Source organism: Arachis stenosperma, chromosome 2 (genome assembly GCF_014773155.1).
Source record: "Arachis stenosperma cultivar V10309 chromosome 2, arast.V10309.gnm1.PFL2, whole genome shotgun sequence".
Lineage (NCBI taxonomy): Eukaryota > Viridiplantae > Streptophyta > Magnoliopsida > Fabales > Fabaceae > Arachis > Arachis stenosperma.
Window position 1 is genome coordinate 39,848,405 of NC_080378.1, and position 25,298 is coordinate 39,873,702.

Sequence of the window (25,298 nt, forward strand, 5' to 3'; positions counted from 1 at the left end):
TATGGATCATGATGGCCCGGTCTAGAGTAACTTCGGACCGGTTGCTAGTGGGAATGATTGAGCGTTGGATAAACTCCAACCATCTTCTAGCCACGGGCTTGAGGTCATGCCTTCTCAATTGAACCGGCTTCCCTCTTGAATCTCTCTTCCATTGGGCGCCCTCTTCACAAATGTCAGTGAGGACTTGGTCCAACCTTTGATCAAAGTTGACCCTTCTTGTGTAAGGATGTTCATCTCCTTGCATCATAGGCAAGTTGAATGCCAACCTTACATTTTCCGGACTAAAATCCAAGTATTTCCCCCGAACCATTGTAAGCCAATTCTTTGGATCCGGGTTCACACTTTGATCATGGTTCTTGGTGATCCATGCATTGGCATAGAACTCTTGAACCATCAAGATTCTGACTTGTTGAATGGGGTTGGTAAGAACTTCCCAACCTCTTCTTCGGATCTCATGTCGGATCTCCGGATATTCACTCTTTTTGAGTGAAAAAGGGACCTCGGGGATCACCTTCTTCAAGGCCACAACTTCATAGAAGTGGTCTTGATGCACCCTTGAGATGAATCTCTCCATCTCCCATAACTCAGAGGTGGAAGCTTTTGCCTTCCCTTTCCTCTTTCTAGAGGTTTCTCCGGCCTTAGATGCTATAAATGGTTATGGAAAAACAAAAAGCAATGCTTTTACCACACCAAACTTAAAAGGTTTGCTCGTCCTCGAGCAAAAGAAGAAAGAAGAGAGTAGAAGAAGAAGAAATGAGGAAGAAGGGAGTGGCTTTGTGTTCGGCCAAAGAGGGGAAGAAGTGGTGTTTAGGATGTGTGAAAATGAAGGGGTGAAGAAGGGTTTATATAGGAGAGGGGGGCTTCATGGTTCGGTCATGTATGGGTGGGTTTGGGAGGGAAAGTGGTTTGAATTTGAATGGTGAGGTAGGTGGGGTTGGTGGGGATCCTGTGGGGTCCACAGATCCTGTGGTGTCAAGGAAAAGTCATCCCTGCACCAAATGGCATTCAAAATCACATTTTGAGCCAATTCTGGCGTTAAATGCCGGGCTGGTGCCCATTTCTGGCGTTTAACGCCAGGTTCTTGCCCTTTTCTGGCGTTTAACGCCAGTCTGGTGCCCCTTTCTGGCGTTAAACGCCCAGAATGGTGCCAGACTGGGCGTTAAACGCCCACCTGCTAGCCTTACTGGCGTTTAAACGCCAGTAAGTTCTTCCTCCAGGGTGTGCTATTTTTCTTCCTGTTTTTCATTCTGTTTTTGCTTTTTTAATTGATTTTGTGACTTCTCATGATCATCAACCTACAAAAGACATAAAATAACAAAAAAAAAAATAGATAAAATATAACATTGGGTTGCCTCCCAACAAGCGCTTCTTTAATGTCAGTAGCTTGACAGAGGGCTCTCATGGAGCCTCACAGATACTCAGAGCAATGTTGGAACCTCCCAACACCAAACTTAGAGTTTGAATATGGGGGTTCAACACCAAACTTAGAGTTTGGTTGTGGCCTCCCAACACCAAACTTAGAGTTTGACTGTGGGGGCTCTGTTTGACTCTGATTTGAGAGAAGCTCTTCATGCTTCTTCTCCATGGTGACAGAGGGATATCCTTGAGCCTTAAACACAAAGGATTCTTCATTCACTTGAATGATCAGTTCACCTCCATCAACATCAATCACAGCCTTTGCTGTGGCTAGGAAGGGTCTGCCAAGGATGATGGATTCATCCATGCATTTCCCAGTCTCTAGGACTATGAAATCAGTAGGGATGTAATGGTCTTCAATCTTCACCAAAACATCCTCTACAAGTCCATGAGCTTGTTTTCTTGAGTTGTCTGCCATCTCTAATGAGATTTTTGCAGCTTTCACCTCAAAGATCCCTAGCTTCTCCATTACAGAGAGAGGCATGAGGTTTACACTTGACCCTAAGTCACACAGAGCCTTCTTGAAGGTCATGGTGCCTATGGTACAAGGTATGGAAAACTTCCCAGGATCTTGTCTCTTTTGAGGTAAATTCTGCCTAGACAAGTCATCCAGTTCTTTGGTGAGCAAAGGAGGTTCATCCTCCCAAGTCTCATTTCCAAATAACTTGTCATTTAACTTCATGATTGCTCCAAGGTATTTAGCAACTTGCTCTTCAGTGACATACTCATCCTCTTCAGAGGAAGAATACTCATCAGAGCTCATGAAAGGCAGAAGTAAGTCCAATGGAATCTCTATGGTCTCATTTTGAGCCTCAGATTCCCATGGTTCCTCATTGGGGAACTCAGTGGAGGTCAGTGCACGCCCATTGAGGTCTTCCTTAGTGGCGTTCACTTCCTTTCCTTCCTCTCCAAATTCGGCCATGTTTATGGCCTTGCACTCTCCTTTTGGGTTTTCTTCTGTATTGCTTGGAAGAGTACTTGGAGGGAGTTCAGTAACTTTCTTGCTCAGCTGTCCCACTTGTGCCTCCAAATTCCTAATGGAGGATCTTGTTTCAGTCATGAAACTTTGAGTGGTTTTGATTAGATCAGAGACCATGGTTGCTAAGTCAGAGGGGTTCTGCTTAGAATTCTCTGTCTGTTGCTGAGAAGATGATGGAAAAGGTTTGCCATTGCTAAACCTGTTTCTTCCACCATTATTGTTGTTGAAACCTTGTTGAGGTCTCTCTTGATTCTTCCATGAGAAATTTGGGTGATTTCTCCATGAAGAATTATAGGTGTTTCCATAGGGTTCTCCTAGGTAATTCACCTCTTCCATTGAAGGGTTCTCAGGATCATAAGCTTCTTCTTCAGATGAAGCATCCTTAGTACTGCTTGGTGCATTTTGCATTCCAGACAGACTTTGAGAAATTAAATTGACTTGTTGAGTCAATATCTTGTTCTGAGCTAATATGGCATTCAGAGTGTCAATCTCAAGAACTCCTTTCTTCTGACTTGTCCCATTATTCACAGGATTCCTTTCAGAAGTGTACATGAATTGGTTATTTGCAACCATTTCAATTAGCTCTTGAGCTTCTGTAGGCGTCTTCTTCAAATGAAGAGATCCTCCAGCAGAGCTATCCAAAGACATCTTGGATAGTTCAGAGAGACCATCATAGAAAATACCTATGATGCTCCATTCAGAAAGCATATCAGATGGACACTTTCTGATCAATTGTTTGTATCTTTCCCAAGCTTCATAGAGGGATTCTCCATCCTTCTGTCTGAAGCTTTGGACTTCCACTCTAAGCTTACTCAATTTTTGAGGTGGAAAGAACTTTGCCAAGAAGGCATTGACTAGCTTTTCCCATGAGTCCAGGCTTTCTTTAGGTTGTGAGTCCAACCATATCCTAGCCCTGTCTCTTACAGCAAAAGGGAATAGCATAAGTCTGTAGACCTCAGGGTCAACCCCATTAGTCTTGACAGTGTCACAGATTTGCAAGAATTCAGCTAAGAACTGATGAGGATCTTCCAATGGAAGTCCATGGAACTTGCAATTCTGTTGCATTAGAGAAACTAATTGAGGCTTAAGCTCAAAGTTGTTTGCTCCAATGGCAGGGATAGAGATGCTTCTCCCATAGAAGTCGGGAGTAGGTGCAGTAAAGTCACCCAGCACCTTCCTTGCATTGTTGGCATTGTTGTTGTTTTCGGCTGCCATGTCTTCTTCTTCTTTGAAGAATTCGGTTAGGTTCTCTACAAAGAGTTGTGCCTTAGCTTCTCTTAGCTTTCGCTTCAAGGTCCTTTCAGGTTCAGGGTCAGCTTCAACAAGAATGCCTTTGTCTTTGTTCCTGCTCATATGAAAGAGAAGAGAACAAGAAAGTATGGAATCCTCTATGTCATAGTATAGAGATTCCTTGAGGTGTCAGAGGAAAAGAAAGATAAAAGAAAGAGGTAGAAGAATTCGAACTTAATGAGATAGAGTTCGAATTGTGCATTTAGAAGGAGTGGTACTCCATAAATAGAAGGATGTGAGAAGAGGGGAAGAGATTTTTCGAAAATTAATTAAAAAGATTTTAAAAACATTTTGAAAAACTTTAATTTGATTTTCGAAAATCAAGAGTGGGAAAGAAATCAAGTGATTTTTGAAAAAGATTTTGAAATTAGAAATCAAAAAGATTTGATTGAAAATTAGTTTGAAAAAGATGTGATTAAAAAGATATGATTGAAAAGTTATGGTTTTAAAAAGATGTGATTGAGAAAATATGATTTGAAAAACAATTTAAAAAGATTTGATTTTAAAAATTAATGACTTGCCTAACAAGAAAAGATATGATTCAAACATTAAACCTCTCTCAACAGAAAAGGCAACAAACTTGAGATGTTCAATCAAATCATTAATTGTTAGTAAGTATCTTTGAGAAAGGAAAGAAATTGATTTTGAAAACATTTGATTGAAAAGATATGATTTGAAAAAGATTTGATTTTGAAAAACTTTGAAAACTTGAAAAAAAATTGATTTGAAAACAGAATCTTCCCTCTTGTGCCATCCTGGCGTTAAACGCCCAGAATGGTGCACATTCTGGCGTTTAACGCCCAATGCACTACCTTTTTGGGCGTTAAATGCCCAACCAGGTACCCTGGCTGGCGTTTAAACGTCAGTCTGTCCTTCTTCACTGGGCGTTTTGAACGCCCAGCTTTTTCTGTGTAATTCCTCTGTTGCATGTTCTGAATCTTCAGTTCCCTGTACTATTGACTTGAAAATAGAACCAAGATCAAATAAACAATGCATGCAAGACACCAAACTTAAAATTAGACACTAGACTCAAACAAGAAACATAAAATATTTTTTGTTTTTATGATTTTGAAATTTTGTTTGTGCTTTTTCGAAAATTATATGGAAATAGAAAATGAAGGTTTCAGAATTCTTAGTTTGGATTCCAGGAATCATTGCAATGCTAGTCTAAGACTCCGGTCCAGGAATTAGACATGGCTTCACAGCCAGCCAAACTTTCAAGAAAGCTTCGGTCCAAAACACTAGACATGGCCAATGGCCAGCCAAGCCTTAGCAGATCATTGCTCCAATAGCAAGATTGATAGGAATCAACAAGCTATTGTGATGATCAGTTGAAACCTCGGTCCAATAAGATTAGACATGGCTTCTCAGCCAGCCAGATTTCAACAGATCATCATGAAACACTAGAATTCATTCTTAAGAACTCTGAAAAAAAATACCTAATCTAAGCAACAAGATGAACCGTCAGTTGTCCATACACAAAACAATCCCCGGCAACGGCGCCAAAAACTTGGTGCACGAAATTGTGATCATCAATGGCGCCATCAACATGGTACGCTCATTGCAATCTTAACTCTCTATCACAACTCCGCACAACTAACCAGCAAGTGCACTAGGTCGTCCAAGTAATAAACCTTACGCGAGTAAGGGTCGATCTCACGGAGATTGTTGGTATGAAGCAAGCTATGGTCACCTTGTAAATCTTAGTCAGGCAGACTCAAATGGGTATAGATGATGAATAAAACATAAAGATAAAGATAGAGATACTTATGTATATCATTGGTGAGAGCTTCAGATAAGCGAATGAAGATGCCTTCCCTTCCGTCTCTCTGCTTTCCTACTGTCTTCATCCAATCCTTCTTACTCCTTTCCATGGCAAGCTTATGCAAGGGTTTCACCGTTGTCAGTGGCTACCTCCCATCCTCTCAGTGGAAATGTTCAACGCACCCTGTCACGGCACGGCTATCCATCTGTCGGTTCTCGGTCAGGCCGAAATAGAATCCATTGATTCTTTTGCGTCTGTCACTAACGCCCCGCCTGCTAGGAGTTTGAAGCATGTCACAGTCATTCAATCATTGAATCCTACTCAGAATACCACAGACAAGGTTAGACCTTCCAGATTCTCTTGAATGCCGCCATCAGTTCTTGCCTATACCACGAAGACTCTGATCTCACGGAATGGCTGGCTCGTTTGTCAGGCGAGCACTCGGTTGTCAGGCGATCAACCATGCATCGTGTATCAGGAATCCAAGAGATAAACACTAGAGCCTTGTTTGCTTGTAGAACAGAAGTGGTTGTCAGTCACTCTGTTCATAGGTGAGAATGATGATGAGTGTCACAGATCATCACATTCATCAAGTTGAAGAACAAGTGATATCTTGGACAAAGAACAAGCGGAATTGAATAGAAGAACAATAGTAATTGCATTAATACTCGAGGTACAGCAGAGCTCCACACCTTAATCTATGGTGTGTAGAAACTCCACCGTTGAAAATACATAAGAACAGGGTCTAGGCATGGCCGAATGGCCAGCCTCCCAAAGTGATCAAAAGATCTAAAGAAAAAGGTTCCAAAGATCAGAAGATTCTTAATACAATCGTAAAAGGTCCTACTTATAGAAAACTAGTAGCCTAAGGGTGTACAAAGATGAGTAAATGACATAAAAATCCACTTCCGGGCCCACTTGGTGTGTGCTTGGGCTGAGCAATGAAGCATTTTTGTGTAGAGACTCTTCTTGGAGTTAAACGCCAGCTTTTGTGCCAGTTTGGGCGTTTAACTCCCATTTTGGTGCCAGTTCCGGCGTTTAACGCTGGAATTTCTGAGGGTGACTTTGAACGCCGGTTTGGGCCATCAAATCTTGGGTAAAGTATGGACTATCATATATTGCTGGAAAGCCCATGATGTCTACTTTCCAACGCCGTTGAGAGCGTGCCAATTGGGCTTCTGTAGCTCCAGAAAATCCACTTCGAGTGAAGGGAGGTCAGAATCCAACAGCATCTGCAAGAAAAATGTTTTAATTCAAAAGAACAAGAAGTACATAATTTTCGAAATTATTATTGAATTTAATTTAATTATATTGATGTGGTGACATTAATTTTTGTTTTCTGAATGAATGATTGAACAGTGCATATGTCTTTTGATCTTGTTGTTTATGAGTGTTAAAATTGTTGGTTCTTGAAAGAATGAGGAACAAAGAGAAATGTTATTGATGATCTGAAAAACATCATGAAATTGATCCTTGAAGCAAGAAAAAGCAGTGAAAAAAAAAGGCAAAAATTTTAAAGCAAGGATCCAAGGCTTTGAGCATCAATGGATAGGAGGGCCCAAGGAAATTAAATCCAGGCTTAAGCGGCTAAATCAAGCTGTCCCTAACCATGTGCTTGTGTCATGAAGGTCCAAGTGAAAAGGCTTGAGACTGATTGGTTAAAGTCGTGATCCAAAGCAAAAGAGTGTGCTTAAGAGCTCTGGACACCACTAATTGGGGACTTTAGCAAAGCTAAGTCACAATCTGAAAAGGTTCACCCAGTTATGTGTCTGTGGCATTTATGTATCCGGTGGTAATACTGGAAGACAAAGTGCTTAGGGCCACAGCCAAGACTCATAAGTAGCTGTGTTCAAGAATCAACATGCTTAACTAGGAAAGTCAATAACACTATCCAAAATTCTAAGTTCCTAGAGATGCCAATCACTCTGAACTTCAAAGGAAAAAGTGAGATGCCAAAACTATTCAGAAGCAAAAAGCTACAAGTCACGCTCATGTAATTAAATTAATATTCATTGATATTTTGGACTTTATAGTATATTCTCTTCTTTTTATCCTAATTGATTTTTAGTTGCTTGGGGACAAGCAACAATTTAAGTTTGGTGTTGTGATGTGCGGATAATTTATACGCTTTTTGGCATAGTTTTTACATAGTTTTTAGTAAGTTTAAGCTACTTTTAGGGATGTTTTCATTAGTTTTTATGTTAAATTCACATTTCTGGACTTTACTATGAGTTTGTGTGTTTTTCTGTGATTTCAGGTAAATTCTGACTGAAATTGAGGGATTTGAGCAAAACTCTGAAAAAGGCTGACAAAAGGACTGCTGATGCTGTTGGATTCTGACCTTCCTGCACTCGAAATGGATTTTCTGGAGCTACAGAACTCCAGTTGGCGCGCTCTCAACGGCTTTGGAAAGTAGACATCCAGGGCTTTCCAGCAATATATAATAGTCCATACTTTATTCGAAGAATGACGACGCAACTTGGCGTTAAACGCCAAGTACATGCTGCTGTCTGGAATTAAACGCCAGAAAAACGTCATGATCCGGAGTTGAACGCCCAAAACACGTCATAACTCGGAGTTCAACTCCAAGAGAAGCCTTAGCTCGTGTATTGATCAAGCTCAGCCCAAGCACACACCAAGTGGGCCCCGGAAGTGGATTTATGCATCAATTACTTACTTATGTAAACCCTAGGAGCTAGTTTATTATAAATAGGATGATTTATCAATGTATTAGATATCTTTGGTCTCAGTTTTGCTTTATTCTTCATCCTAAGAGGCTATTGATCACGTTTTAGGGGGCTGGCCATTCGGCCATGCCTGAACCTCTTTCACTTATGTATTTTCAACGGTGGAGTTTCTGCACACCATAGATTAAGGGTGTGGAGCTCTGCTGTACCTCAAGTATCAATGCAATTCTATCTTCTTTTATTCGGTCTCTATCTTATTCTTATTCCAAGATATTCATTCGTACCCAAGAACATGATGAATGTGATGAGTTAGATAACCCTCATTATTATTCTCACTTATGAACGCGCGTGATTGACAACCACTTCCGTTCTACATGCAACAAGGCTTGAATGTGTATCTCTTAGATTCCCCAACAGAATCTTCGTGGTATAAGCTAGATAGATGGCGGCATTTATGAGGATTCGGAAAGTCCAACCTTGTCTGTGGTGTTCCGAGTAGGATCCTGGGAATCCGGAAAGTCTCACCTTGTCTGTGGTATTCCGAGTAGGATTCCGGTAATGAATGACTGTGACGTGCTTCAAACTTGTAACCTGCCGGGCGTTAGTGACAGACGCAAAAGAATCAAGGGATTCTATTCCAGTAGGAGCGGGAACCAACCGGTGATTGGCCGTACTGTGACAGAGTGCGTGAGCATTAGCTTTCACTGCGAGGATGGGATGTAGCCATCAACCATGGGTGATGCCTCCAGACTGGTTAGCTGTGCGAGTGACAGCCGCATAGGATATTTCCCCGAGAGGATGAAAGTAGCCACAGCTGATGGTGAACCCCTATACAAAGCTTGCCATGGAAAGGAGTAAGAAGGATTGAGTAGAAGCAGTGGGAAGGCAGACGTCCGTGAGCCATACAGCATCTCCATGCACTTATCTGAAATTCTCACCAATGAATCTACATAAGTGTTTCTATCCTTTTTTATTCTGTATTTTCTTTTTATTTTATTAATCAGATTTAAACCGATAAATCCAATTTTAATCTGCCTAACTGAGATTTGCAAGGTGACCATAGCTTGCTTCATACCAACAATCTCTGTGGATTCGACCCTTACTCACGTAAGGTTTATTACTTGGACGACCCTGTACACTTGCTGGTTAGTTGAACGGAGTTGTGAAAATAAACAGTACCCTAAGAGTAAATACATACTAAAGCTCAAAAGATAGTAATCACAATTTCGTCCACCAAGTTTTTGGCGCCGTTGCCGGGGATTGTTCGAGTATGGACAACTGACGGTTCATCTTGTTGCTCAGATTAGGTAATTTTCTTTTCAAAAATCTTTTTCAAAATTTTTTCTTTTATTTTTCGTTTTTCTTAACTTTGTTTTCGAAAAAAATTAATAAAAATACAAAAAAATTAGAAAATCATAAAATCCAAAAATATTTTGTGTTCTTGTTTGAATCTTGTGTTAATTTTTAAGTTTGGTGTCAATTGCATGCTTTTAAAAAATTTTCTTGCATTTTTTCGAAAATCTCATGCATTCATAGTGTTCTTCATGATCTTCAAGTTGTTCTTGACAAGTCTTCTTGTTGGATCTTGATGTTTTCTTGTTTTGTGTCTTTTCTTGTTTTTCATGTGCATTCTTGCATTCATATTTTCCAAGCATTAAAAATTTTTAAGTTTGGTGTCTTGCATGTTTTCTTTGCATCAAAAAAATTTTCAAAATTATGTTCTTGATGTTCATCATAATCTTCAAAGTGTTCTTGGTGTTCATCTTGACATTCATAGCATTCTTGCATGCATTCATTGCCTTGATCTAAAAATTTCATGCATTATGTATTTTTGTTGTTTTTCTCTCTCATAATTAAAAATTCAAAAATCAAAAAAATATATCTTTTCCTTATTTCCCTCCAAATTTTCGAAATTTTGGGTTGACTTGGTCAAAAATTTTTAAAATTAGTTGTTTCTTACAAGTCAAGTCAAAATTTCAATTTTAAAAATCTTATCTTTTCAAAATCTTTTTCAAAATCATATCTTTTTCAAAATTTTTTATTATTTTCGAAAATTTCAAAAATATTTTTCAAATTATTTTCAAAATCTTTTTCTTATCTTTATATGTAATTTTCGAAAATTCACTAATAATTAATGTGATTGGTTCAAAAATTTGAAGTTTGTTACTTTCTTGTTAAGAAAGGTTCAATCTTTAAGTTCTAGAATCTTATCTTGTAGTTTCTTGTTAGTGAAGTAAGTAATTTCAAAATTTTTGAATTTAATCTTTTTATCTTTTATTTGATCTTTTTCAAAAATTTTATCTTTTTCAAAATTTAATTTTAAAATATCTTATCTAACTTACTATCTTCTTATCTTTTTCAATTTTGATTTCAAATCTTTTTCAATCAACTAACTAACTTGTTGTTTGTTTCTTATCTTTTTCAAAACCATCTAACTACTTTTCCCTCTTCTATTTTCGAAAATATCTCTTTCTTTTTTTTTTAAATTCTTTTTAATTAATTAATTGTTTCATGTTTTAATTTTAATTACATTTTATTTCTAGTTTTCGAAAATCACTAACCTCTTTTTCAAAATTATTTTCGAATTCTCTCTTCTCTTTTCTTCTTCTATTTAATTATTTAATTACTAAACACTTCTCTTCACCTTTCTTCATAAAAAAAAATCCGAACCCCATTCTTCATTCTTCTACCCCTTTCTTTTTCTACTAACATAAAGGAATCTCTATACTGTGACATAGAGGATTCCTCTTCTTTTCTTGTTTTCTTCTCTTTCATATGAGCAGGAACAAGGATAAAGGCACTCTTGTTGAAATTGATCCAGAACCTGAAAGGACTCTGAAGAAAAAATTAAGAGAAGCTAAATTACAACAATCCAGAAGAGCCCTTCTAGAAAATTTTGAACAGGAGAAGGAGATGGCAAACGAAAACAATAATAATAATGCAAGGAGAATGCTTGGTGACTTCACAAAGCCCACGTCCAAGTTTGATGGAAGAAGCATCTCCATTCCTGCCATTGGAGCCAATAACTTTGAGCTTAAGCCTCAACTAGTTGCTTTAATGCAACAAAACTGCAAGTTTTATGGACTTCCATCTGAAGATCCTTATCAGTTTTTAACTGAGTTCTTGCAGATCTGTGAGACTGTAAAGACGAATGGAGTTGATCCTGAAGTCTACAGACTCTTGCTTTTCCCTTTTGCTGTAAGAGACAGAGCTAGAGTATGGTTGGATTCACAACCCAAGGATAGCCTGGACTCCTGGGATAAGCTGGTCACTGCCTTTCTGGATAAATTCTTTCCTCCTCAAAAGCTGAGCAAGCTGAGAGTGGATGTTCAAACCTTCAAACAAAAAGATGGTGAATCCCTCTATGAAGCTTGGGAAAGATACAAACAGCTGACCAAAAGATGTCCATCTGACATGTTTTCAGAATGGACCATATTGGATATATTCTATTATGGCCTCTCTGAATTTTCGAAAATGTCATTGGACCATTCTGCAGGTGGATCTATTCACCTGAAGAAAACGCCTGAATAGGCTCAAGAACTTATTGACATGGTTGTAAACAACCAGTTTATGTACACCTCTGAGAGGAATTCCGTGAATAATGGGGTACCTCAGAAGAAAGGAGTTCTTGAAATTGATGCTCTGAATGCCATATTGGCTCAGAACAAAATGTTGACTCAACAGGTCAACATAATCTCTCAAAATCTGAATGGATTGCAACATGCATCCAACAGTAATAGAGAGGCAGCTTCTGAAGAAGCTTATGATCCTAAAAACCCTGCCATGGCAGAGGTTAATTACTTAGGTGAACCTTATGGAAACACCTATAACTCATCATGGAGAAATCATCCAAATTTCTCCTGGAAGGATCAACAAAAGCCTCAACAAGGCTTTAACAATGGTGGACGCAACAGGCTGAATAATAGCAAGCCATATCCATCATCTTCTCAGCAACAGACAGAGAACTCTGAACAAAATAATTCAAATTTAGCCAATATAGTCTCTGATCTGTCAAAGGCCACTTTTAGTTTCATGAATGAAACAAGATCCTCCATTAGAAATCTGGAGGCACAAGTGGGCCAGCTGAGTAAGAAAGTTATTGAAACTCCTCCCAGTATTCTCCCAAGCAATACAGAAGAGAATCCAAAAGGAGAGTGCAAGGCCATTGATTTAATCAAAGTGGCCGAATGCACTAAGGAGGAGAAGGACGAAAATCCCAGTGAGAAAGACCTCCTGGGACGTCCCTCAAGCAAGAAGGAGCTTCCTATTAAGGATCCAGAGGAATCTGAGGCTCATCTAGAGACCATAGAGATTCCATTTAATCTCCTTCTGCCATTCATGAGCTCTGAAGAATATTCATCCTCTGAAGAGGATGGAGATGTGACTGGAGAGCAAGTTGCTCAATATTTAGGAGCTATCATGAAGCTGAATGCTAAGCTGTTTGGTAATGAGACTTGGGAAAGTGAACCTCCCTTGCTCATTAGTGAACTAGATACTTGGATTCAGAAAACTCTACCTCAAAAGAAGCAAGATCCTGGCAAGTTCTCAATACCTTGTACCATTGGCACCATGAGCTTTGAAAAAGCTCTGTGTGATCTGGGGTCAGGGATAAATCTTATGCCACTCTCTGTAATGGAGAAGCTAGGGATCATTGAGGTACAACCTGCCTTGTTCTCATTACAATTGGCAGACAAATCCATAAGACAAGCTCATGGAATAGTAGAGGACGTGCTAGTAAAGGTTGAAGGCCTTTACATCCCTGCTGATTTCATAATCCTAGACACTAGGAAGGAAGATGATGAATGCATCATCCTAGGAAGACCGTTCCTAGCCACAGCAGAAGCTGTAATAGATGTCAGCAGGGGAGAGTTAGTCCTTCAATTGAATGGGGACTACCTTGTGTTTAAGGCACATGGCCATCCCTCTGTGACAAAAGAGAGCAAGCATGAAGAGCTTCTCTCAGTTCAAGGTCAAGAAGAGCCCACACAGTCAAACTCTAAGTATGGTGTTGTGAGGCCACAACCAAACTCTAAGTTTGGTGTCCAAACCCCATATCCAAACTCTATGTTTGGTGTTGGGAATACCACACTTAAATTGACCTGATCACCTTGTGGTTCCATGAGAGCCACTGTCAAGCTATTGACACTAAAGAAGCGCTTGTTGGGAGGCAACCCAATTTTATTTATCTAATTTTATTTTATTTTGTTTCTTTGTTATTTTTGTGTTTTATTAGGTACATGATCATGAGGAGTCACGAAAAAAATAAAAAAAAAAATTAAAAACAGAGTCAAAAACAGAAGAAAAAAATTTTTCACCCTGGAGGACGCACGGGCTGGCGTTCAACGCCCAGAAGGTGCATCTAGCCGGCGTTCAACGCCAGAACAGAGCACCATTCTGGTGCTGAACGCCCAAAACAAGCAACAACCTGGCGTTAAACGCCAGGATGGTGCACAGAGAGGACAAGCTGGCGCTGAACGCCAGGAACAAGCATGAAACTGGCGTTCAACGCCAGAAACATGCATTACATGGGCGTTGAACGCCCAGAATGTGCACCAATGGGCGTTTAAACGCCAGAATGGTGTGCCAAGGCATTTTACATGCCTATTTGGTGCAGGGATGGAATTCCTTGACACCTCAGGATCTGTGGACCCCATAGGATCACCTCAGGATCTGTGAAACTCACAGGATCCCCACCTACCTCGCCCTCTCTCTTTTCATTCATGGCCATTCCTTCTGTTTTTCATTCACCACCTACATCTATCCACTCTTCCCCATACACCCCGCCTACCTTTCCAACTCAACTTCTCTTTCCCACCCAATCCCACCCATATAGCCGAATCCATCTCCCCTCACTCTCTTCCATCTTCTTCTTCTTCTTCTCTTCTTTCTTCTTCTTTTGCTCGAGGGCGAGCAATATTTTAAGTTTGGTGTGGTAAAAGCATAGCTTTTTTTGCTTTTCCATTACCATTAATGGCACCTAAAGCCAGAGAAACCTCAAAGGGAAGACAAAAAAAAGCTTCCACCTCTGAGTCATGGGAGATGGAAAGACAAAAATATAAGCCGTCATAGCTCAGTGGTAGAACATGTGGCTGCAAATCAAGAGATCCCTGAGATACCTCAGGGGATAAGTTGTCCTCCACACAAATATTGGAAGCAACTAAGGGTGGAACATCATGAGCACTCCATCATTCTCCAAGAAATAAGAGAAGAGCAAAGAGCAATGAGGAGGAGCAACAAAGGCAAGGAAGAGACATAAAGGAGCTCAAAAAGCACCATTGGACCTTCAAGAAGGCGCCACCCTCACTCAGGTGGATTCATTCCTTGTTCTTATTTCTTTCTGTTTTTCGGTTTTTAATTATTGTGTTTATCTATGTTTTGTGTCTTTATTTCATGATCATTAGTATGTAACCATGCCTTAAAGCTATGAATAAAATCCATTAATCCTTCACCTCTCTTAAAAGAAAAATGTTTTAATTCAAAAGAACAAGAAGTACATAATTTTCGAAATTATTATTGAATTTAATTTAATTATATTGATGTGGTGACATTAATTTTTGTTTTCTGAATGAATGATTGAACAGTGCATATGTCTTTTGATCTTGTTGTTTATGAGTGTTAAAATTGTTGGTTCTTGAAAGAATGAGGAACAAAGAGAAATGTTATTGATGATCTGAAAAACATCATGAAATTGATCCTTGAAGCAAGAAAAAGCAGTGAAAAAAAAGGCAAAAATTTTAAAGCAAGGATCCAAGGCTTTGAGCATCAATGGATAGGAGGGCCCAAGGAAATTAAATCCAGGCTTAAGCGGCTAAATCAAGCTGTCCCTAACCATGTGCTTGTGTCATGAAGGTCCAAGTGAAAAGGCTTGAGACTGATTGGTTAAAGTCGTGATCCAAAGCAAAAGAGTGTGCTTAAGAGCTCTGGACACCACTAATTGGGGACTTTAGCAAAGCTAAGTCACAATCTGAAAAGGTTCACCCAGTTATGTGTCTGTGGCATTTATGTATCCGGTGGTAATACTGGAAGACAAAGTGCTTAGGGCCACAGCCAAGACTCATAAGTAGCTGTGTTCAAGAATCAACATGCTTAACTAGGAAAGTCAATAACACTATCCAAAATTCTAAGTTCCTAGAGATGCCAATCACTCTGAACTTCAAAGAAAAAAGTGAGATGCCAAAACTGTTCAGAAGCAAAAAGCTACAAGTCCCGCTCATGTAATTAAATTAATATTCATTGATATTTTGGACTTTATAGTATATTCTCTTCTTTTTATCCTAATTGATTTTCAGTTGCTTGGGGACAAGCAACAATTTAAGTTTGGTGTTGTGATGAGCGGATAATTTATACGCTTTTTGGCATAGTTTTTACATAGTTTTTAGTAAGTTTAAGCTACTTTTAGGGATGTTTTCATTAGTTTTTATGTTAAATTCACATTTCTGGACTTTACTATGAGTTTGTGTGTTTTTCTGTGATTTCAGGTAAATTCTGACTGAAATTGAGGGATTTGAGCAAAACTCTGAAAAAGGCTGACAAAAGGACTGCTGATGCTGTTGGATTCTGACCTCCCTGCACTCGAAATGGATTTTCTGGAGCTACAGAACTCCAATTGGCGCGCTCTCAACGGCGTTGGAAAGTAGACATCTAGGGCTTTCCAGCAATATATAATAGTCCATACTTTATTCGAAGAATGACGACGCAACTTGGCGTTAAACGCCAAGTACATGCTGCTGTCTGGAGTTAAACGCCAGAAAAACGTCATGATCCGGAGTTGAACGCCCAAAACACGTCATAACTCGGAGTTCAACTCCAAGAGAAGCCTTAGCTCGTGTATTGATCAAGCTCAGCCCAAGCACACACCAAGTGGGCCCCGGAAGTGGATTTATGCATCAATTACTTACTTATGTAAACCCTAGGAGCTAGTTTATTATAAATAGGATGATTTATCAATGTATTAGATATCTTTGGTCTCAGTTTTGCTTTATTCTTCATCCTAAGAGGCTATTGATCACGTTTTAGGGGGCTGGCCATTCGGCCATGCCTGAACCTCTTTCACTTATGTATTTTCAACGGTGGAGTTTTTGCACACCATAGATTAAGGGTGTGGAGCTCTGCTGTACCTCAAGTATCAATGCAATTCTATCTTCTTTTATTCGGTCTCTATCTTATTCTTATTCCAAGATATTCATTCGTACCCAAGAACATGATGAATGTGATGAGTTAGATAACCCTCATTATTATTCTCACTTATGAACGCGCGTGATTGACAACCACTTCCGTTCTACATGCAACAAGGCTTGAATGTGTATCTCTTAGATTCCCCAACAGAATCTTCGTGGTATAAGCTAGATAGATGGCGGCATTTATGAGGATCCGGAAAGTCCAACCTTGTCTGTGGTGTTCCGAGTAGGATCCTGGGAATCCGGAAAGTCTCACCTTGTCTGTGGTATTCCGAGTAGGATTCCGGTAATGAATGACTGTGACGTGCTTCAAACTTGTAACCTGCCGGGCGTTAGTGACAGACGCAAAAGAATCAAGGGATTCTATTCTAGTAGGAGCGGGAACCAACCGGTGATTGGCCGTACTGTGACAGAGTGCGTGAGCATTAGCTTTCACTGCGAGGATGGGATGTAGCCATCAACCATGGGTGATGCCTCTAGACTGGTTAGCTGTGCGAGTGACAGCCGCATAGGATATTTCCCCGAGAGGATGAAAGTAGCCACAGCTGATGGTGAACCCCTATACAAAGCTTGCCATGGAAAGGAGTAAGAAGGATTGAGTAGAAGCAGTGGGAAGGCAGACGTCCGTGAGCCATACAGCATCTCCATGCACTTATCTGAAATTCTCACCAATGAATCTACATAAGTGTTTCTATCCTTTTTTATTCTGTATTTTCTTTTTATTTTATTAATCAGATTTAAACCGATAAATCCAATTTTAATCTGCCTAACTGAGATTTGCAAGGTGACCATAGCTTGCTTCATACCAACAATCTCTGTGGATTCGACCCTTACTCACGTAAGGTTTATTACTTGGACGACCCAGTACACTTGCTGGTTAGTTGAACGGAGTTGTGAAAATAAACAGTACCCTAAGAGTAAATACATACTAAAGCTCAAAAGATAGTAATCACAATTTCGTCCACCACCTGTAATCTAAGAAGGTACTATAGCTAGGAAAGGTAAAAGATCTCAAGATGCACTCTTTTTCCTGAAAAGGTTTTTTAATGAGGCGTCAAGATTGAGATTTAAATCTGACTTAAGGGTATGAAAAAATCCCACCTGTATATATTTGCACTTTTTTTAAATAAAAGACATTTCAGATATTCTACAAATTCCCAAGACGCATTAATCTGAAGCATTCATCGTCTGATTATAAAGCAACGGATCGAACAAAAAGTGAAGAACAGATTCACTATACGATCTCGATAGGAATGATCGACCGACAAAGGCGAAAACGCGATTCACCTAAAGGTCGATTAAACCAGGACAGAAACAACCATCTACAAATCGGCAAAGGATGAACACAGAATAATGCAAGAAGTTATCGAAAGTGATCCCAAAAAGAACCTGACGAGGTCTTATGGATTGCTATATAATAACTTAAAAAGACTGGCCGACACTAAAAAGTCGGACCAAGTCAACCTAAGTTATCAGCAAATTCCTGGAAAGAGGTCTGGCCAACCCTATTAAAGAGGAATTGCTATAACTTAGAAGAGATCGACCTAACGAAGTCGGTCTCCTACAAAACAAGTTGTAAAAGTAATCCCTGAAAGAGACCTAACAATGGTCCAAGAAAGAGGATTACAAAAACGACTTAGAAGAGATCGACCTAACGAAGTCGGTCTCCTACAAAAACAAGTTGTAAAAGTAATCCCTGAAAGAGACCTAATAAAGGTCCAAGAAAGAAGATTACAAAAACAACTTAGAAGAGATCGACCTAACGAAGTCGGTCTCCTACAAAACAAGTTGTAAAAGTAATCCCTAAAAGAGACCTAACAAAGGTCCAAGAAATAGGATTACAAAAATGACTTAGAAGAGATCGACCTAACGAAGTCGGTCTCCTACAAAACAAGTTGTAAAAGTAATCCCTAAAAGAGACCTAACAAAGGTCCAAGAAAGAGGATTACGAAAACGACTTAGAAGAGATCGACCTAACGAAGTCGGTCTCCTACAAAACAAGTTGTAAAAGTAATCCCTGAAAGAGACCTAACAAAGGTCCAAGAAAAAGGATTACAAAAATGACTTAGAAGAGATCGACCTAACGAAGTCGGTCTCTTACAAAAACAAGTTGTAAAAGTAATCCCTGAAAGAGGATCCAGGCTACAAACAATAAATACGAAAGCAATCTAAAGAGGCCAAGCAGCAAGATTCCAACGGATACCCTGTCAAAGCACAATGAAAGCATAGTATGATAAAGCTTCAAAAGGCCACCAAAATCAACCTCAGAGAAACCATTTTGTTTTCAAAATAAAGTTGCTAAAAATAGCAACTGGAAGTATCAACAGTCAATCAAACATCAATCACAAAAAAGAGTTCAAAGCCCACAAACCGGGCTATTTACACAAATATTTAAAGGAGATCAACCAAGATCTGGAGCCTTCCCGGCAGCATCAGTACGGGGAGAAGAAAGACAAGTCTGAATAGGCACAGCATTTACAGTTCCATCATCCCGGTTTAGAATCTGGCAATCCGGATCGAACGTAACGGGAGGAACCGAGGAGGTCGACACTTTAAGAGAAGGCACTGGGGGAGGGTCAGCATTATCATCATCCTGGTCATCAGGGACAATTTTACCATCCCTCACAACATTGTCCAGGCTGACAAGAGTCAAGTCGGCATCAGGAGCAACAATCTGGAACTGCTCCATTAGGTTCTCGAAGGCAGCAGTTACGCTGCCCACAAGGTGACCCTGAAGCTCGCCATAATTAGCCCGAGCAGTTTCCAACTCATCCTGGAGGCGCATTAATTCCTTATAAGCTGAGACATAGCTATCCTTATGCTTCAGGGCCATGTCCTCAGCCAACTTCAAAGAAGCAGCTAGGGCAATAGAGCTGGCCTTCTCACCCTCCAGCTCCTTCTCCACCTTCTCCAACTTCACCTCCAACTCCTCCTTCAGACCCTTGATTCAATCAAATTCTCACTTGGCCTCCTCCATAAAGGATTTTGTGGCATGAATCGGAATCCTTTGAACTGTTCGGAAAATAGCTGCACCCATATGAGCCATTTTCACACTACCTTTAGTGATAAAATCCAGATGCTGAAGAAGAGACACGTCGTCCATGGAAAGCCACCATAGGGGGCAATTTGCTGGTCAACAAACTCGATAGCATCAAAGTCCGGGGCATCCAGGTTAAAGGGCTCGGATGTTTTTTGCTTTTTTAAGGGAGGGACACCAGAAGCAACAGCAGAAGTCTGAGGAGGATCGACCTGATGGAACCGAGGAGTAGGAATTACTTTCCTCGGCCCAAGGGAACTCGGCACAGGAGGCTTCACTGGGACTTGTGAAGACCCCTCGCCGGCCACTTTGGCCGAGATGTTCAGAGCAGCAGTTGCCTTCTTTGCCCTTTTAAAGGCCTTCATGGAGTCGTTTTTCTTTGACATCTCTACAAATACAGAATTAGCCACAGCAAAGAGTTACGGTCACAAACAAGCGAAGGAAAAAATTAAGAAACAAATATAAAAGACAAGTCAGATAAGTACCCAAAATAGTCCGAACCAAGGACGGGTCATTCAAAAACCTTTTTGTATCAAGATGAGGTGGTTTCCCCCACAGATCCTCACGAACAACAACAAAGGCATGCTCAACATCATCAAGCATCTCCCAGGTATAGCGAGATACTCTCACATCACGCTGCCACTCTAGAGGGAAAGAAGGCTCATCATTTTCATTAAGAAAAAAGGGGCGGGCCCCCTCGACAGCACGAACCTTAAAGAAGTAATTCTTGAAGTCCTTAAAGGACTCATCATACATAGCAAAAACTTTGTGGCCCTGGGCGGACCTGAAGGAAACCCAGGAAGCTTTCATTTTTGAAGAACTGCCAGGCTTGGCGGGAACAAACAAATAAACGAAAGGAGTCTGGGAAGGTGTTACATCTAATTCACGGCAGAGAAGTTGAAAAATTTTAATAAAACCCCAGGAATTGGGGTGAAGCTGGGATGGGGCAATATTACACGACCACAACAGGTCGGTCTCAAAAGCAGTAAAAGGAAAAGTAACGCTCAACTGGCTGAAGAAGTATTCATAGGTATAGAAGAAGGGACGTTCCCTCTCAATGGAAGTCGGAAAACACACTCTCTCATCAGAATCAGGAGCAATAAGCTCGTAATCCTCTTCACGGGCATTGATACCACAAATCCTATGACGCTTCCTCAGCTTTGTGCAAAACTCAGTATCCACAACAGAAACACATAACAAGACAAGGGAGTCCAGCCAATCAGACATCCCCTCGGGAACTCTGGAAGACATCTCTACAATGTTATTGCGAGAAGACATGAGGCCAACTAACCCTACAAGTAAGAAAAGAAGATGGGGTTACCACAAATACCTCGGATAAAAGGAAAAAACAACTCGGTCAATACTTCTCAGGCAATGGAACAAAGAAAAGGAAAACCCCAAGACTCAAACCAAAGTCCTGGGGCATCCTTTGGAGGCAGTAACAAAGCAAGATTTCCAGAAATCAATCTACAAGCTTACATCCCAGCATGTCTCAAAAAACAAATCGAAAAAACAGCAAACACCTTTCTTCAAGGAGAAATACAAAAATCGTTACATTCTATCAAACACGCCAAAGAAGAGACCATTAAAGATGTAAACTTTTCTCAAGATCAGACAAAAAGCAAATCTCCAAACAAAGCGAGGAACAGACGCAAATGTTTGTATCAAGTATCAGGCAGGAAAAAACCACAAGGGACAATAAAACCATAGAAAGCCTCAACGGAAAAGCCAAAGAGAGTGCATAAAAAGAAAGACGAGAAAAACATGTTACAGTGACAAGCAAACACAAGACCTCGAAAAGAAATTCAAACTTCCAAACATGCAAAATCAAAACTTCACCAAGAAACTGAAGACAAAGCTACAAAAGAAGCAAGAAAGCTAGTACCAACCTGGAAAAAGCAGCAAGCTTCAAAGAAAACTGAAGATGGAAGACGGAATCTGGGAACGCCTCCTCACAAGCGAAAGAAAGAATGAAAAGCAATGTCACAGGGAGAAACGCGAAAACTCCAGGCAAGAACAGAAGCTCCAGAAACGCCAAACGACACTGCAACACAGAGAAAGGAGAAGCGCAAAACAAAAAACAGAAGAGCGGAGAGAGCGGAGAAAATAAGTTATGTAAAGGGCAAAAGAAGAGAAACCGTTTTCTGGGCTTTCAAAATCGAAATAAAGAGCCAATGGGAAACGGGGCAATTAATGCTAAAATTAAGGAAAGCATTAAACCCTAGCACGTTCCCAAAGCGCCGATATAAAAGCGCGTGCTTTTTAGAGGAAACGTTCTACATTCAAAAGCTGCTACGAAGGAATCGACAAAATGCTTGTGTTCGGCTTCACCAAAAAAGGACCGAAGTCAAGGACTCGACCTCAAAAAGAAGACCGAGCTCAAGCAGGGGCACTGTTCATACCCTGGGTCGAGCTGTCCAACCCGGGATGTTCGACAGACAAAGCGACCGACCTCTTCAGGTCAGGACAACCCGACCTCTTCCCAAAGAGCTCTGTCAAGTCCCCAAGAAAGCCCAAAGAAGGGCCCAAATAGAGGAACACGCCCCAAATCCTAAGGCGGCCCAAGCCTACAGAGAGAAGGGCGGTTCCCTTGAAGATAAGATGACCTCACTTAAAGATAAGATAAGATAACTAACTTATCTTATCCACAGAAGGCCACATCTCACCATTATAAATACACTGGAGCACCCAGGTATAACTCATACTCTGATTCTACTCAATACTTGCTTAATACCCTTGCTAACTTAAGCATCGGAGTCCCTTGCAGGTACCCCCCACCTTCCGGGGACGAAGGATCAGCAGCATTTTCAGTCCCACAAGTCGGACACACCAGCTCCGACAGCTATACACCTGCCGGACACGTCGGCTCTGACCAACACAGAAGATCTCGACCGAGATCGACCTACAGTTTCAGGTAACCCCGGAATAGAAACCAAGGCTTCTAAGTGAGGGAAGCTTGTATGAGGGATGTGTAAGCTAGGAAGTATCATCACTATTATAGGCAAGGCATCAAGTCCTTGAACAAAAACATAATTGAAGAGGGCGTTTCGATTAAGCATATGGAGGGTGAAAATTGAGCAAAACATTGTAGAAAACTCATGAGATGAACGGCTTGTATGCATAGTTGAAGGTTGACAAGGATTCCTTCCCCATTGGATGCATGAGGTTCGGCCTCCAAGGGTGCAAAACATGCATATTTTGTTTTCCAAGGGTGCACGCTTCTCTAAGCACATGTGACCCTCCTCCCTTGGCTTGTCACAGCCGTGGCTTCCTTCCCCTTTTGTCCTCTTCTTAATCCTCTTTTTTCTATTTAATTAAATCAAAGCAATAGTGAGCCTTAAGATTTAAAAGTGGCATGGTTGTGTGGTGATAAGCATTTAAACAATTTAACATGTTCCTCATTCATAAATAATTAATTGTACTCCTTAGATAGTGAACCAAAATTTGGTGAACACCAAACTTGTCCCTTACTAAGGGATTAAGGTAAAATGCAAATAATCCATCACAATTGGTGCATTCATCATAAGGAACATTTTATTTTCTACTATAAACTACCAAAATGAAACAATGTATGATCCATCTACTCATAAATTTGATCCTATGAACAAAAATGATTTTTCTGGAATTCAATGTATATGTAGACAGCAAACTTAATATTTGGCTATATTCTCCATCAAAATGAATGAGCATATAGTCTAAGAAAGCTAGAAAAGCTATTTTGGAGTGCCTTCAGGCACACCAAACTTAAAAATCTAGCGTATGCTTAAAGATCATGTATGCAAGTATCAAATATATTCATGAGAACTCAAATTCATGTTAGAAGGATCATTGGTTATTGGAATTAGAATCAAAACAAAAATCTTAAATCATGGGTTGCCTCCCATGTAGCGCTCTTTTATTGTCACTAGCTTGACATTGGGCCTTCATTAGGGTGGTTGATGGCTGTAGTGTCTCAGCTTATTTCCCCTCACAGTGAGCTTCCTTCCAGTGCTTTAATGCTCAATCTCTGCATGCTCTAGTGAGAGTATCCTGCTGACAGTGTAGTAATCATCAGCTTGTTGGTTTGCTCCCAACTGTTGGTAGATTAGATGTACCTCATCTCCCTTTCAGAATCCCTCAGTTGGGATCTTTTTGTTCTTCCACCCTTTTTGAGCTTTTTTTCATGCTTTTCTTTCTCCTTTTTGGTGATCCTTCTCCTTTGACAGTGGGCTGCATTTTGGAATTTGCCTTCTCATTGGCTAACACCTCATTTTCTTCTTGTTTCCCCTCATCACTCTGCACATCCTCCTTTTGTTCTGCTTTGTTTCTTGTTTCTTACTTTGGAAGGGGATTAATGAGTGTCTTGTTGGTCTCTTCCTTCCACTGCAAGTCTTCCTTGTCAACCTCCATGCAACTTTCTTTTACAGCAATAGATTGTGCCTCTGGAAGGACATTCAGAGTAATGCTTTCATCATGTACCCTCAGGGTGAGCTCTCCTTGTTCAACATCTATTATGGCCCTTGCTGTGGCCAACAAGGGTCTCCCCAGGATAATGGAGTCACTCCCTTCTTCCCCTAGATCCAAGATCACAAAGTCTGCAAGGAATATGAACTTATCCACCTTGACCAAAAGGTTTTCAATTACTCCTTTGGGAATCTCCCAAGAAATTTGAGTTTTGGTGGGAGACCTCTTTGAATTACAACACTGTACTCTTGTGTCAGCATAATGGTTTCCTTCTCATGCCAGCTTCTCTTCTTACTGATAAGTTCTTTCAAGAATTTAGCATATAGAGGCATCTGCTCTAATGCTTTGGCCAGGGGGATGTTAATTTCCAATTTCTTGAAAACTTCAAGGAATTTGGTGAAGTGTTGATCCTTTGTTTCTGTTCATACCCTGGGTCGAGGTGTCCAACCCAGGATGTTCTACTGACAAGTCGACTGACCTCTTCAGGTCAGGACAATCTGACCTCTTTTCAAAGAGTTCGGTCAAATCACCAAGAAAGCCCAAAAAGGGGCCCAAAGGGAGGATCAATCCCCAAATCCTAAGACAGCCCAAGCCTACAGAGGGAATGGCGGTTCCCTGAAGATAAGATGACCTCACTTGAAGATAAGATAAAGATAAGACAAGATAACTAACTTATCTTATCTAAGAAGGTCACTCTATGCCATTATAAATACACTGGAGCACCCAGGTTTAACTCATACTCTGATTCTACAAAAAACCTGCTTAATACCCTTGCTAACTTAAGCATCAGAGTCCCTTGCAGGTACCACCACCCTCTGGTGACGAAGGATCAGCATCATCAGCAAGTCCAACAAAGTCGGACGCAACAATTTTGGCCAGTACAGAAGGTCTCGTTCGAGATCGACCTACAGTTTCAGGTAACCCTCAGAACATTGGTGTCGTTGCCTGGGAACCTGGAAGTCATCCCATCATCATGGCGGACGACCATGACAACGACCACACTTCAGATCTAGAAGATAGAACACCGCACAAAAACGTGGACACCACACCAAAGGATACTTCCCAACTTAACAACAAAAATAACTCTCCAAACGTGAGAGTGGTGCACGAAATGCAATCTAACTCTTTGGCAATTTGCACAACTAACTAGCAAGTGCACTGGGTCATGCAAGTAATACCTTACGTGAGTAAGGGTCGATCCCACGGAGATTATTGGTTTGAAGGAAGCTATATTTATTTTATTAATCTTAGTCAGGAGGCCAATAAGATTATTTAGATTTAATTGTAAGAAGTCAAAGTGTTTAGAATTATTAGAAAAATAAAAGAGAATCAAATCGTTACTTGGTGTGCAGTAATGAGAAATATGTTGGAGTTTTGGAGATGCTTTGTCCTTTGAATTTCTACTTTTCCTTGAAGTCCTCTTCCCACACGCAGGGTCCCTTCCATGGCAAGCTCTATGTAGGGTGTCACCGTTATCAATGGCTACCTCCCATCCTCTCAGTGA

General features: G+C 40.4%; 1 non-coding gene across 1 annotated transcript; it reads left to right on the plus strand.

Moving 5' to 3' along the window:
* Window positions 1-3,097: 3,097 nt before the first annotated feature.
* Window positions 3,098-3,205, plus strand: LOC130964126 (small nucleolar RNA R71). Its single transcript, XR_009080234.1, has one exon. It is a non-coding gene; the product is annotated as a small nucleolar RNA R71 (small nucleolar RNA).
* Window positions 3,206-25,298: the final 22,093 nt, after the last annotated feature.